The 12466-nt window shown below is 50.8% G+C and overlaps 1 long non-coding RNA gene across 1 annotated transcript in view; it reads right to left on the bottom strand.

The window, feature by feature from the left end:
- LOC142360575 (uncharacterized) overlaps positions 1-12466 on the bottom strand; it is a 230736-nt gene that overhangs the window by 91305 nt on the left and 126965 nt on the right. The window lies entirely within an intron of this gene.

Genomic DNA, 12466 nt, shown 5'->3' with positions numbered 1-12466 from the left:
ACCAGACATGATTACCTCCATGGGAGGACCAGCCAGCACCATCCCTGCTGCTCCGCGCTGGAGCACTCGAGCAGAGACCAGACCCCAGCAGCGGGTGCCCACAGGCAGGGCGCGTGGCCAGGTGTCCCCAGGGCCGTACAGGGCAGCATGGTGGCCGCGGGAGGGCTGCGCCCGGCTCTGGAGATGCCTCCAGGCCTGGTGGAGATGCTGCTGACGGCCCCAACACGTCTGATGCTGCAGGCCCTCATGGTGGCAGTGATGGTCCCACAAGGACAAGGGGATCCCCTACCACTGAGCGGCCGGGGCGTGCGGGCATGGGAACCCCCCTGGGCTGCCCTCCCATCTGAATTGTTCAAATATTAAATGTTTTCTCTGTCCCTGGAGCCGTGGTTCATCCACCCATCTCGCGGCTGGGGGTGCAACCCCCTCAGTGCCCGAGCCCAGCGGGGACGGGCTGGCACCAGGCACCGCTGGCACCCACCAAACTGGGGCTGGGGCTGGCCGGTACCCCAGTGGGTGTGCTGGTGTCCAGAGGGACCTGGGGGGGCTGCAGAAATGGGCCAGCAGGAACCTCACCGAGTTCAGGCACATCTCTGCAGGGAGGTGCCAAGAGGATGGGGGCCGCAGGTGGTGGGCACAGCCGCGAGCAGTGGCAGCAGTTTGGGGTGCTGCTGGGTTTCTTGGGTGGTTTTGGGGGGGCGTGGGACCCTTGAAGGGCTAATTCTGACTGTAACTGCTCCACAGGGGTCACTGGTCAGCGAGGATCCATCTGGCCTGAAGGGCAAGGACACCCAATGGCAAGAAGGGGTTAAACTGGCTGGAAGCTGAGGTGCCAGGGACAGGAGGACTCCTTGCGAGGCAGTGAACTTTCCCTGGGTGCTGAGATAAGGAACAGCCTCAGCACTGTCTTGTAGCCGTCCTGGAAGGGGAGCGCTCAGGGCCCAAGCTCAGGGGCCACCTTACTGCAGCAGAGCTGGGCAGGAGGATGGACCTGGGGCTGGGCTGAGGTGCCCCATGCCCGATCCTCCCCCCCTGTCCCTTGCTGCACATCTCCTGCTCTCCCTTGGCTACGTGTGGGCCTCAGCTTTGTGCTCCTCAGTTTTATGTGGGACCAGAAGCCACATGTGCGTAGCGTCTGAAGAACTTTCACGTGGAGGGGATCGAGTCCAAGCTCTGTCTTCTCACGCATGACCGCGCCTCCCCTTCTATCTCTTTCCGCTGCACAGGCCTGTAGCTTTGTTGTTCCTCACAGAGAAAAGCTAAACTCTGAAGGCTTTTCACACAGAGGGGATCAGGTCACAGCTCTGTCTTGTTGGGGATGCTCAAACCTTCCCTCCTGCCCCTTGCTGCACACCTCCTGCTCTCCCTTTGCCATGTGCGGGCCTCAGCCTTCTGCTCCTCTGATTAATGTGGGCCCAGGAGCTCAATGTGTGTAGCGTCTGAAGGCTTTTCGCTTGGAGGGCATCAAGTAAAAGCTCTGTCTTACTGGGGACGCTCAGACCTCCCCTCCTGTCCCTTGCTGCACATCTCCTGCTCTCCCTTTGCATGTGCAGGCCTCAGCGTCATGCTCCCTCAGTTTTATGTGGGCCCAGGGGCAGAATGGAGCCTCTGGCAGAAAGCGCCTGGAGAGACTCCAGGTCGCCCGTAGGGTGCTGGAGTCGGGGATCTGGAGGATCTGGAGAAACATTAGCAGCACATGGAGGAGCTGGACTGCTTCCCAAGTGGTTGCTCCTGAAGCACAGCTCTTCTTGGCACCTCGATTGCCGGTGCCAAGCCGGGTGTCCAACGCGAGGGTCCCATCTGTCTGCAGTGATCACGCATCGCTGGAGTTCACAGTCCTGAGGGATGTGGGAGAGGAGTATAGTCAGGACCCTGAACTTTTGGGAAGCCAACTTGCAGCTCTTCAAACAGTCAGTCAGTCGGACCCCACGGGAAAGTGCCTGCAGGGACAAGAGAGCAGAAAAGAGTTGGCACTTCTTGAAGGATGCTTTCCAGAGAGCGCAGGAGCTCTTAGTCCCCAGGTGTAAGAAGTCAGGCAAGGAAGGGAAGAGACCAGCATGGCTGAGTCGAGACCTGCTGCTCAAACGAAAGGGCACGAGGGAACTGCACAGGCAGTGGAAGCGGGGACAGGTAGCTTGGGAAGAGTACCGGGATGCTGCCCGGTTGTGTAGGGAGGAGGTCAGGAGGGCCAAGGCGCAGCTGGAGCTCAACTTGGCAAGGGATGCTAAGAATAACAAGCAGGGCTTCTCCGGGCATGTCAGCCAGAAATGGAAGGCTAAAGAAAGAGTACCCACCCCGCTGAACAAGAATGGTGACCTCCTATCAAGAGACGAGGAGAAGGCTGAGGTGCTCAGCAACAGTTTTGCCTCAGTCTTCACTGGCAACCTCTCTGCTCGCCCCTCCCCCGTCGATGGACTGCAAGGTGGGGACCAGAGGGGCAAAGCCTCTCCCTGCCAGCTTGGACTCATCAAAGAGCGTCCCATCATCACGAAAGCCAAAACCCCGGTGACAGCACCAGCCACGCAGCCAAGTGCTGAGCCGCATCACACACCTGCTCCTGCCTGCACCCCTTCCTTCAGATGCTCAGAGCAGAGCAAAGGACATCGTGAGCACCCACCCCCTCCAGCCGCAGCCCCGCAGCTTCGCACTCTGGCTGGATCCTGCCCACCTTCCCGCTGGCCGTGCCATTCGTGCCCAGGGGAAGCAGCCACAGCGGCTGACAGTGCGTGTTCCTCACAAGCTGGGGCCTCCTCCTGATGAAGAGAAATAAAGAAATAAATAAGCTTAGACAGTGCTTATGAAGACTTAGGGAATGCTAGTCTAGCTCAGCTCGGCAAATTCCTGAGCTCCCCAAATTCTCTATCTGTTTGAGTGATAAGGCTGGAAAGAAGAGTTACACAACAACAAGTCTACACTTCAAGCCAGCCGTAGCCAGTTCCGGAGTTTGGGAAAAGGCCCAGAAGTAACTGAGCCTGCGTGAAGTTCAAAGGTTACTAGCGGTGACCAAGAGGAGTCACCTATCTTCATCCCCAAGACCCTGACGACCACCCCAAGGAGGCACCGCGCAAGCGCAGTCGGGAGGAGTTCATGGAAACGACTCCTTGGAACTAATCTTAATAGAGAGCAGGAAAGGCTGTGCCTGTGTCTGTGAATATGCAGAACAGAGCTGTCCAAGTTACAGACGGCCTGGCGATATCGGCGTGCCCGCCTCTGGCGGTGCTGCCCCCGTGCCCAGCGCTGAACAAAACAGACCTACTTGAAATCGGAGCGCGGTGGAGTCTCACCTTGTCTGCAAGTCCCTCCTCCAGCCACGGCCCGGCCCTCAGCACCCGGAAGGCAGCCGGCGGCACGGCATTCCCGGCCGGGCCCACAGGCGCCTGCCTCGCTGCCCCTCAGCACAGAGTCCCCCTCGCCGAGCCCTCGCCGCTCCCTCCCGGGGCTCCCCCCGGCACAGCTCGCTCGCAGCCGCCCGGCGCTGCCCGCACCCCGGCCCTGCCCCGGCCCCCGCCGCAGGACGCTGCCCCGCCCAGCGCAGCTCCGCTCGCCCGCCGCACCCCGCCCCGACTCGCCGCCCGCCAAGCTCCCAAGATGGCGCCGCCCGCCCCGCCGGGACACGACGGCCCCGGCCCCGGCCCCGGCCCCGGCCCGCGGCGCACGCAGCGGCCGTTGATCAGCGGGGGCGCGGCCGCGGCGGCTCCGGCCCCGCCCAGGTGCCGCCAGCCGCTCTCGCGAGAACGGGCGGGGCGCGCGGCTCCCTCGCTCGCCTCAGGGCTCGCTGCCGGGGCGGGAAGCGGCGCGCGCCGGAGCCGCTGAGGGGAGCGGGCGGGAGCGGGACCCCGGGGGGGGACACCGGGCACGGGGAGCCGTCCCGCAGCAGCCCCGCGCCGGGCCAGGGCCGGGGATGGGGCGTGGGGGGCTCGTGCCGGAGCGCTGCGAGGTGCTGCGGGGCCGGCGGGGAGGGGAGACTGCGGCGGGACAGCCCCCCCCCCCCCCATTAGGGCGGCCGCGGGCCGAGTTCCCTCAGGACGGAGGCGCGGGGGGGTCCGAGGCTGCGGGGGCCGGAGAGCGGCCCTGGAGCTGGGGAGTGTCACTCCAATCTTCAAAAAGGGCAAGAGGGAGGACCCAGGGAACTACAGGCCGGGCAGCCTCACCTCCATCCCGGGAAAGGTGATGGAGCAGCTTATCCTGGAGGCCATCAACGAGCAACTGGAGGAAAAGAAGGTTATCGGGAGTAGTCAGCATGGATTCACCAAGGGGAAATCATGCCTGCCCCATCTGATAGCTTTCTGTGATGACATGACTGGCTGGGTAGACGAAGGGAGAGCCACAGATGTTGTCTACCTCGACTTCAGCAAGGCTTTCGACACGGTCTCCCATCACATCCTCCTAGGGAAGCTCAGGAAGTGTGGGCTGGATGAGTGGTCAGTGAGGTGGATTGAGAACTGGCTGAATGGCAGAGCTCGGAGGGTTGGCATCAGCGGCGCTGAGTCTGGTTGGAGGCCGGGAACTGGTGGTGTCCCTCAGGGGTCAGTACTGGGCCCAGTCTTGTTCAACTTCTTCATCAATGACCTGGATGAAGAGTTAGAGTGTACCCTCAGCCAGTTTGCTGATGACACCAAACTGGGAGGAGTGGTGGACACACCAGAAGGCTGTGCTGCCATTCAGCGTGACCTGGACAGGCTGGAGAGTTGGGCAGAGAGGAACCTGATGAGGTTCAACAAGGGCAAGGGCAGGGTCCTGGCCCTGGGGAGGAACAACCCCAGGCACCAGGACAGGCTGGGGCTGAGCTGCTGGAGAGCAGCTCTGCGCAGAGGGACTGGGAGTGCTGGGGGACTGATTCGAAGATCCGGTAAGAAAAACCTAACAGCACAATGTACACTGTTCAGCAGGGATTCTTTATTGCGGCGCCGGGCACACGGGGGATTTCTCCTCCAAACGTGCGCGCCAGACACCCTGTTGCTTCAGGTTAAATACAATCACACAGGTCATTATTCATTATATTTCTAGGAACTAATTAGCATATGTAAATATCTTTCACGCATGTCAGTTAGTATCTTTGAGTGGTCTTCGGGGGTCCCAAGATGAAGGCCCATCCTCTTCATCACGCTGTTCACTGACTGACATTTGTTTCTGCGCAGACTCAGTTCTAGCATCACGTCCATCGTGTCCTTCAGGTTGTTTTGCTCCAGTCTTGTTGCTCTCTTGGTGCCTCCTTATCTCTGTAGCTTGGCGCATTTGCCCTCCCAAGGCTGAGCTGTCTGGAGTAGAGTTATTTAGGAGTCTCTTTTATCCCACAATTATCCCAATTATTTGCTGAGAATCAAGACCACTTTTGTTTCACTTAATTATTTTGTCTAACGACTAAGCGATAGCTTGTGCCCATGTCCTTCCACTACATTCCTTAATGAGAAAACAGGGATTAGTGTAACAGTTATATTGTTAGATCACTATGCATGCAGAAATACAAGTTACAGTACTAAAGATTACTAAAAACTAGAAAATATTAAGGCTTTTTGTTATAGTTTAACATTTCTTACAATCCCCTCTATCATTCCCCCCTTTTCTTTTAAGACTTTTTCTTCTTTTAGATCAAAAAGTCTTAGTAATCATCAGATCAGTCCATTCTTACATTGCCAACATAATCGATTACAGCATTTGCAGCATTGAATCATTATGCAGGCCAAAACACATACACCTACTATCACAAGAGCTAGGAAAAATAGGTTCTTGAACCAGGATAAATTTGGTAGCCATGAGGTGAGTTTATTCCATATTTCCCCAAATCCGTAGGAAGTATCGTCTTTAACTACTTCGTGTAATATTCTGGTTTGTTTCCAAATTTCCTCTAGATGCGTCGAGACTCTACCACTTTGGTCTATATACACACGGCAGCTTGTGTTTGTGACTGTGCAGACACCACCCTGTGAGGCTAGTAGTAAATCAAGGGCCATTCTGTTTTGGATCACTACCTTTGATGGCTCGATACTTCAGTTTGCAGGGCACTTATGGCATCTGTGGTTCTATTTTCGATGTTTTCTATCACTGCTGATATGTTTACCATGGCTTTTTCTAATTCACTTACTCCAAGCCATGGGAGGAACCATCTTACAAAGCTGTGAAAGCTAGTAGGCCTTTCTACGATGGGATTGGGAGTATTTGGGGTCCTTTTAATTCGCCTAAAGAAAGTCTTGATCCATCCCTCCTGTTGATGTATTTTCTCAGTAATTGTAATATTGGGGATTACAGCTCCCAGAGTCATACCCCTTTCCACCCAAAAGGCAGAACCTTCCAAGCTCGATTTCCGCACAGCCGGTACCATCCTGTTTTCTCAGGACTTTTAGGCACCGGCCACCCAACGTCAGGTTTAGTATTAGTTGCCTTAAAGCCCGCTAGTAAATCTTCGTCCCAACTCCCCAAACAAATCTTTATATCTGCTACACCCTGTTGTTTTCCCCACATCTGTGGCAGTATTACTCTTGCAGGATGGGGTGTTGATCTCTCCCTGTATGTGGCATCGTTGTATGCAGGTATAATTGTACCATGTTTTGGGTTCCTCTATTTGAATTTCTTGCTGAGTGCTCATGTTACCCGATTCCCATTTTTGGTCTACCTTTAAATGTAAGCTGCCGGGGATGGGTATCCCTATGAGGGTTCCCCTGCTCTCTCCTGAAGTTGGCATTTGAGTACAAATCCAACAATCATTTTTGTGTAGTATCTGAGTGATGTTCTGGACTAGGATCAGATGCAAATTCCTGTCCCATTGTATTGTCCAAATAGCTGGACTCATGGCTACCATCATTACCCCCGGAGTTAGATCCGTCATGGTCGTCTTGTTATTTTTATCTTGAGAGGTGACTGTTGTTCTACAGTCCAGGGAACAGAGGCTTTCTTGACCCTTGAATAACGAATCCAAACTGGCTGTTCTCGGATTTTGATTGCAGTAGAAGTGGTTAGCAGCACTTGATAAGGTCCGTTCCACTTCTCTCCAAGGGGATCACCTGAAAGAGTCTTAACAAAAACCCAATCTCCAGGTTTAATCAAGTGTATTGGTTGGTCTAGGCCCCTACCCCGTGTTTCCAGAACTAATTTCTGAACATTATTTATCTGCTTTCCCAAAGCTATCAGATATTCTTGTAAGTATCCCTCCCCAATTTGCACCATATCCTCCCCTTGATATGACAATTGATAAGGCCTTCCAAACAAAATTTCAAATGGACTAATGCCCTCTTTGCTCCTGGGTTTTACTCTGATTCTCAGTAAAGCTAAGGGTAGAGCTTTGTCCCAAGACAAATTTGCCTCCTGACCGATTTTTGCCAGTTGTTGTTTGATCAAATGATTCGTTTTTTCTACTTGGCCACTTGCCTGTGGTCTGTAGGGGGTGTGTAGCTGCCAATCAATACCCAAAATTTTACTGATGTGTTGTACTATTTGTGCACAAAAATGTGACCCTCTATCTGAGGATATGATTGCTGGTACCCCAAACCGTGGTATGATTTCATTTAACAGAATTCGTACCACTTCCCGAGCCTTATTTGTTCTACAGGGAAACGCTGCAGGCCATCCGGCAAACGTGTCTGTTATAACCAATAAGTATCTATACCCCCCTTTTCTTGGAAGTTCTGAAAAATCTATTTGCCAATGTTGTCCTGGTATGTTCCCCTTTCCAATTTTCCCCAAGTGTACTTTGCATGTTGTATTTGGATTATTTCTCAGACAAATTTCACACATTTGTGTTGCTTGTTTTACAGTAGTGTACAGGTTTCTGCCTACTATTCTCTTGTTCAGATCTTTATATAGTGCATCTGCTCCCCAGTGAGTTTTGTTGTGTTCTTTTCTGACTGCTTCCCATAATAGATTTGAAGGTATAACTGTACGATTATCTGGTGTTAAATACATCTTACCTTGTTCACTTGCTCCCAAGTCTTTTACTAATTTCATATCTTCTTTTGAATATTTAAATTCCATTTCTGTATCTACGAGTTTACCGTCTGGTACCAGTGCCAAGGTTTTTACAAAACTTCTTTCTGCTGCCCTTTTAGCCTCTTGATCTGCTAGTTTATTTCCCAGTTCCTGTTCAGTGTTGCCTTTTTGATGTCCTCTGCAATGCATTATTGCCACTTGTTCTGGTAGATTTATAGCTTCCAAAAGCTGTAAGATTTCTTTTGCATGTTTGATCTGTTTACCTTGAGCTGTGAGCAGTCCTCGTTCTTTCCACAATGCTCCATGAGCATGGACGACCCCGAAGGCGTATTTGGAGTCTGTCCAAATATTTATTTTCTTTCCTTTCGCCAATTCTAAGCTCTGGTTAAAGCGATTATCTCTGCCTTTTGAGCAGACGCACCTGCAGGTAAAGGTTCTGCCTCGATTACCTTGTGTGCGGTGGTTACTGCATACCCTGCTTTACGAGCTCCGTCTTTTATGAAGCTGCTGCCATCGGTGAACCAGGAGTCCTCTGCGCTTTCCAGCGGTTCCTCCTTTAAATCAGGTCTGCTGGAACAGACTGTTTCAATAGTCTCCAAGCAGTCGTGCGTTAGGGGTTCCATAGTGGCGGAATCTTTACTAAGAAAAGATGCTGGATTTACAATGTTAGCTGTCACAATATTAACATCATCTTGTTCCACCAAAACAGCCTGGTGCTTTAGGAATCGGGATGGTGAGAGCCAATGGCCCTCTTTTTGTTCCAATACTGCAGAAACTGTGTGTGAGACTACGACTGTCATTTTCTGGCCCATAGTGAACTTAGGAGCTTCTTGAATGTTAAGGACAACTGCTGCAACAGCTCGCAGACACCCAGGCCATCCTCTGCTTACCTCATCCAATTGCTTGGAGAAATATGGCACTGCTCTCTTGTGCGGCCCCAGCTGTTGAGCCAGCACTCCCAGGGCAACGCCTTGTCTCTCGTGAGAAAATAGCCAAAAGGGTTTTAGAACATTTGGAAGTCCAAGAGCCCGGGCTCTCATAAGTTCCTTTTTTAACTGTTCAAAAGCCCTTTTTGCATCTCCAGTCCAAATCAGGTATCTGGCATTATTTTTCAACAGTTCATACAAGGGCTTTACCATTAGTCCATAATTATATATCCATAGTCTACACCATCCTGTCATTCCTAAAAAGGTTCTTAATTCTTTTACCGTTTGTGGTTCTGGAGTCTGGCAGATTGCTTCTTTCCTCTCTCTTCCCAGTTCTCGTTGTCCTCTTGAGATTTTGAGTCCGAGGTGAGTCACTTGTTGTTGAATCATCTGAGCTTTCTGTTGAGAAACTCGATAACCATTAAGTCCCAGAAAATTAAGAAGACTCACTGTCCATTTTTTGCAATCCCCCTCTGTTTCTGCAGCGATGAGGAGATCATCGACAGATTGTAACCAAGTCCCCTTTTGTGTCGGAGGATTCCATTTTTCGAGATCCCGAGCTAGCTGATTTCCAAAGATGGTAGGGCTATTTTTGAAACCTTCGGGTAACACTGTCCAGGTTAACTGGGTTTTTCGTCCAGAATCTGGATTTTCCCATTCAAAAGCGAATAGGTTCTGACTGTTTGAGGCCAGAGGTAAACAGAAAAAGGCATCTTTTAAATCCAGTAAGGTAAACCATCCCTGGCTATCTTCCAGTTTCTTCAACAAGGTATAGGGATTAGCTACTACTGGGTAGAGATCTTCCACGATTTTATTAATTGCCCTCAAATCTTGTACTACCCTGTAACTTTTCCCATCCGACTTTTTCACTGGCAAAATGGGGGTGTTGTATTCAGATTCACATTCTATTAACAATCCAAAATTTATAAAACTATCAATTGTTTTCTTAATTCCTCTTCGGTCCTCTAGCTTAAGGGGGTATTGTTTGATCTTAACTGGTCGAGCTCCAGGCTTCAATTTTATCTCTATTGGGTCTGCATTTTTGGCTCTGCCTGGAGTTCCCGAAGCCCATACACCTGCATACACTTGGTCCAGTATATCCTGAGGTATTTCTCCTTTTTCTATAATTTGAATCAATGCCAGGCTCAGAATTTTGGTTAATTTAGTATCCTCAATTTTAAATTTTATTTGTCCCTTTCTGAAAATTATTGTGGCATTCAGTTGTTCCAATAGGTCTCGTCCTAGAAGGGACTTAGGGGCCCCAGGCAGGTACAAAAATCTGTGTATTCCAATGTGTTTACCTAATTTGTACTTTAATGGTTTTAGAAAAGATGCCTTTTCCGATTGGCCTGTAGCGCCCACAACGGTTATAAAATCCTTATCCAAAGGCATCAGTTGTTGATTTAAAACAGAAAACGACGCACCAGTGTCTACCAAAAATTCCACATTCTGTTTCCCTAGCTTTATGTTAACCCGTGGATCCGCTAGGGTGGATCCCCAGGTCCCCGTCATTCAGTATCCTGTAGGTCAGCAGCTATTCTGGGGCAGGGTGCCTTTCTCTGCTGTGGACATTCCCTCTGCCAATGTCCAAATCCCTTACAACGAGCGCACTGACTGCTTTTTAGTCTCCTTTGGTCGTAATTCCTCTTACTGTTCTCATCCCTGTTACGATACACTCGCCACGCCTCTTCCACTAGTGTCTCCAAATTCCTTACATCTGGTTCTTTAAGTCTCTGCAGCTTCTTTCTAATATCATTAGCAGCCTGTCCTATCAATAGAGATATTAGCTGCTGTCTAGCTGCATCTGATGCCGGATCCATGGTAGTGTATTTCCGCACTGCTGTTCGTAATCTATCCAGGAATTCTGTCGGAGTTTCTGTCGGACCTTGTTTTACTTCATACAAGGCTGACCAGTTTACTGCTTTCGGGATCCCGCGTTCCAGCCCACACTGAACCCAAATACGGTATTGCTGTAACAGTCGATACTGGGTGTGATCATTAGGGTCCCACCCCGGGTCTCTGAGTGGAACATGTTGTTCCTCGGTCCCTTGTAAAGTACCTGCAGTAATTTGTGCCCTCACATGATCCCCTGCTGTTTTGAACACAATTCCTTTCTCAGTCTCTGTCATTGCCTCGAACATCAAATCCACATCTTTCCAATCCAGATCCAAATTCTTAACTATCCATTCAAATTTCTTGGCTACCCTGCTAGGATCTTCCCTGTATTCCCTTACAGTTTCTCTCCATTTGTCTGTATCTTCCACTTGGAAGGGTGTTCTTATCAGGGTTGGCCCCCCCGGCCCCATCGCCTGTCTTAAAGGGGCTTGGATGATGGGTCCCACCCTACTACGAGTCCGAGCAGTGATGGGACTTGACCCGCTAGGTGGCGCTCCGCCCTCATCAGAGGCCTCGTCCCCGTCTGCGCGGGCGGGGGTTCCCGCAGCCGACCCAGCATCAGGGAGAGGGGGCGGTGACACAAAATCCTCCATACGCTCCTCTAATTTCTTCCGATTCCCTTTTGTTTTTAGACACCTTTGCCCTATGCTGCACGCAGAACAACACCGCTTAAGTTTTCCCGGCTCTTTCTTTCTGTCCCTTTCCAATGCCAACACAAGGGGATCCTGCGGGGCTAGATTTATACCACTTTCTTTTTGCCACTCGGGGTGATTTCGCAAAGTGAAAAACATATAGGCATATGAGACCTCATCCCATTTTCCTTCTCTTCTCAAGAACAACATTAGCTGTAGCAAAGTATTATAATCCAGGGTCCCATTCTCAGGCCACTTTGCCTCCTCATCTAACTTGTATAACGGCCACCATTGATTACAATACTTAACTAACGTCCTTTTATTCACACTACCTCCTGGGGGTCCCCCTATCTCCTTCCAATGTTGCAAAATACAGCCCAAGGGGCTCTTCTTCAGAATCTCTTTGCTCTGTGAAGTTCCCATTATGCAGCACGTCCACCTCTTTGTTCCCCAATCAATGTACAGCAAACCCTAACAAACAAACCTAAACAAATCCTTCTAACGCCGATAGCTCTAATTACTTAACCAAAATTCTATACTTTAAGCTAAGAGAAATAATTACTGAACCCCGATTTTACACCAGAACGTTATACGACACTTATAACAAAACAACTATCATAATTATCACTAGTAGTATGGCATCGATAACAACAATGGGATAATAACTTTAAAATAAACAGTCACTGTTTTCTTACGCTTTGTTCTTTACCGGCTGCTTCCCTCGCGGGAGAACAGAACCGCAGGTCAAAACTCCACCCTCACCCTTGTTTCTATGTCTCATTCACACAGAGGCCTCACACACAGTCACACAATTTTAACCCGGAGTTACTGCAATCCGAACCGTTTGCCAGAACCGTAGGCAATTTCCAGAATAATGATCCATGTATCAGTCAAGACCACGTCCAGTGGGGACTCAAACCCCTGCAGTGGGGACTCAAACCCCCCACAGTGGGGACTCAAACCCCTACATACCTCTAAGGTGCTAGCAGCCCGGTATACTCTCCCTGCGTAATTAAATTACGACTTAGGGGACTCGAACCCCGTTGCTTAGTAAAAAGTAGTAAAAGAACACCTTTACTGACGGATGGTCCT

The sequence above is a fragment of the Opisthocomus hoazin genome, chromosome 1, assembly GCF_030867145.1.
Source record: "Opisthocomus hoazin isolate bOpiHoa1 chromosome 1, bOpiHoa1.hap1, whole genome shotgun sequence".
Lineage (NCBI taxonomy): Eukaryota > Metazoa > Chordata > Aves > Opisthocomiformes > Opisthocomidae > Opisthocomus > Opisthocomus hoazin.
The sequence above is the reverse complement of the archived record's forward strand: the minus strand, read 5'-3'. Positions and strand labels throughout refer to the sequence as shown.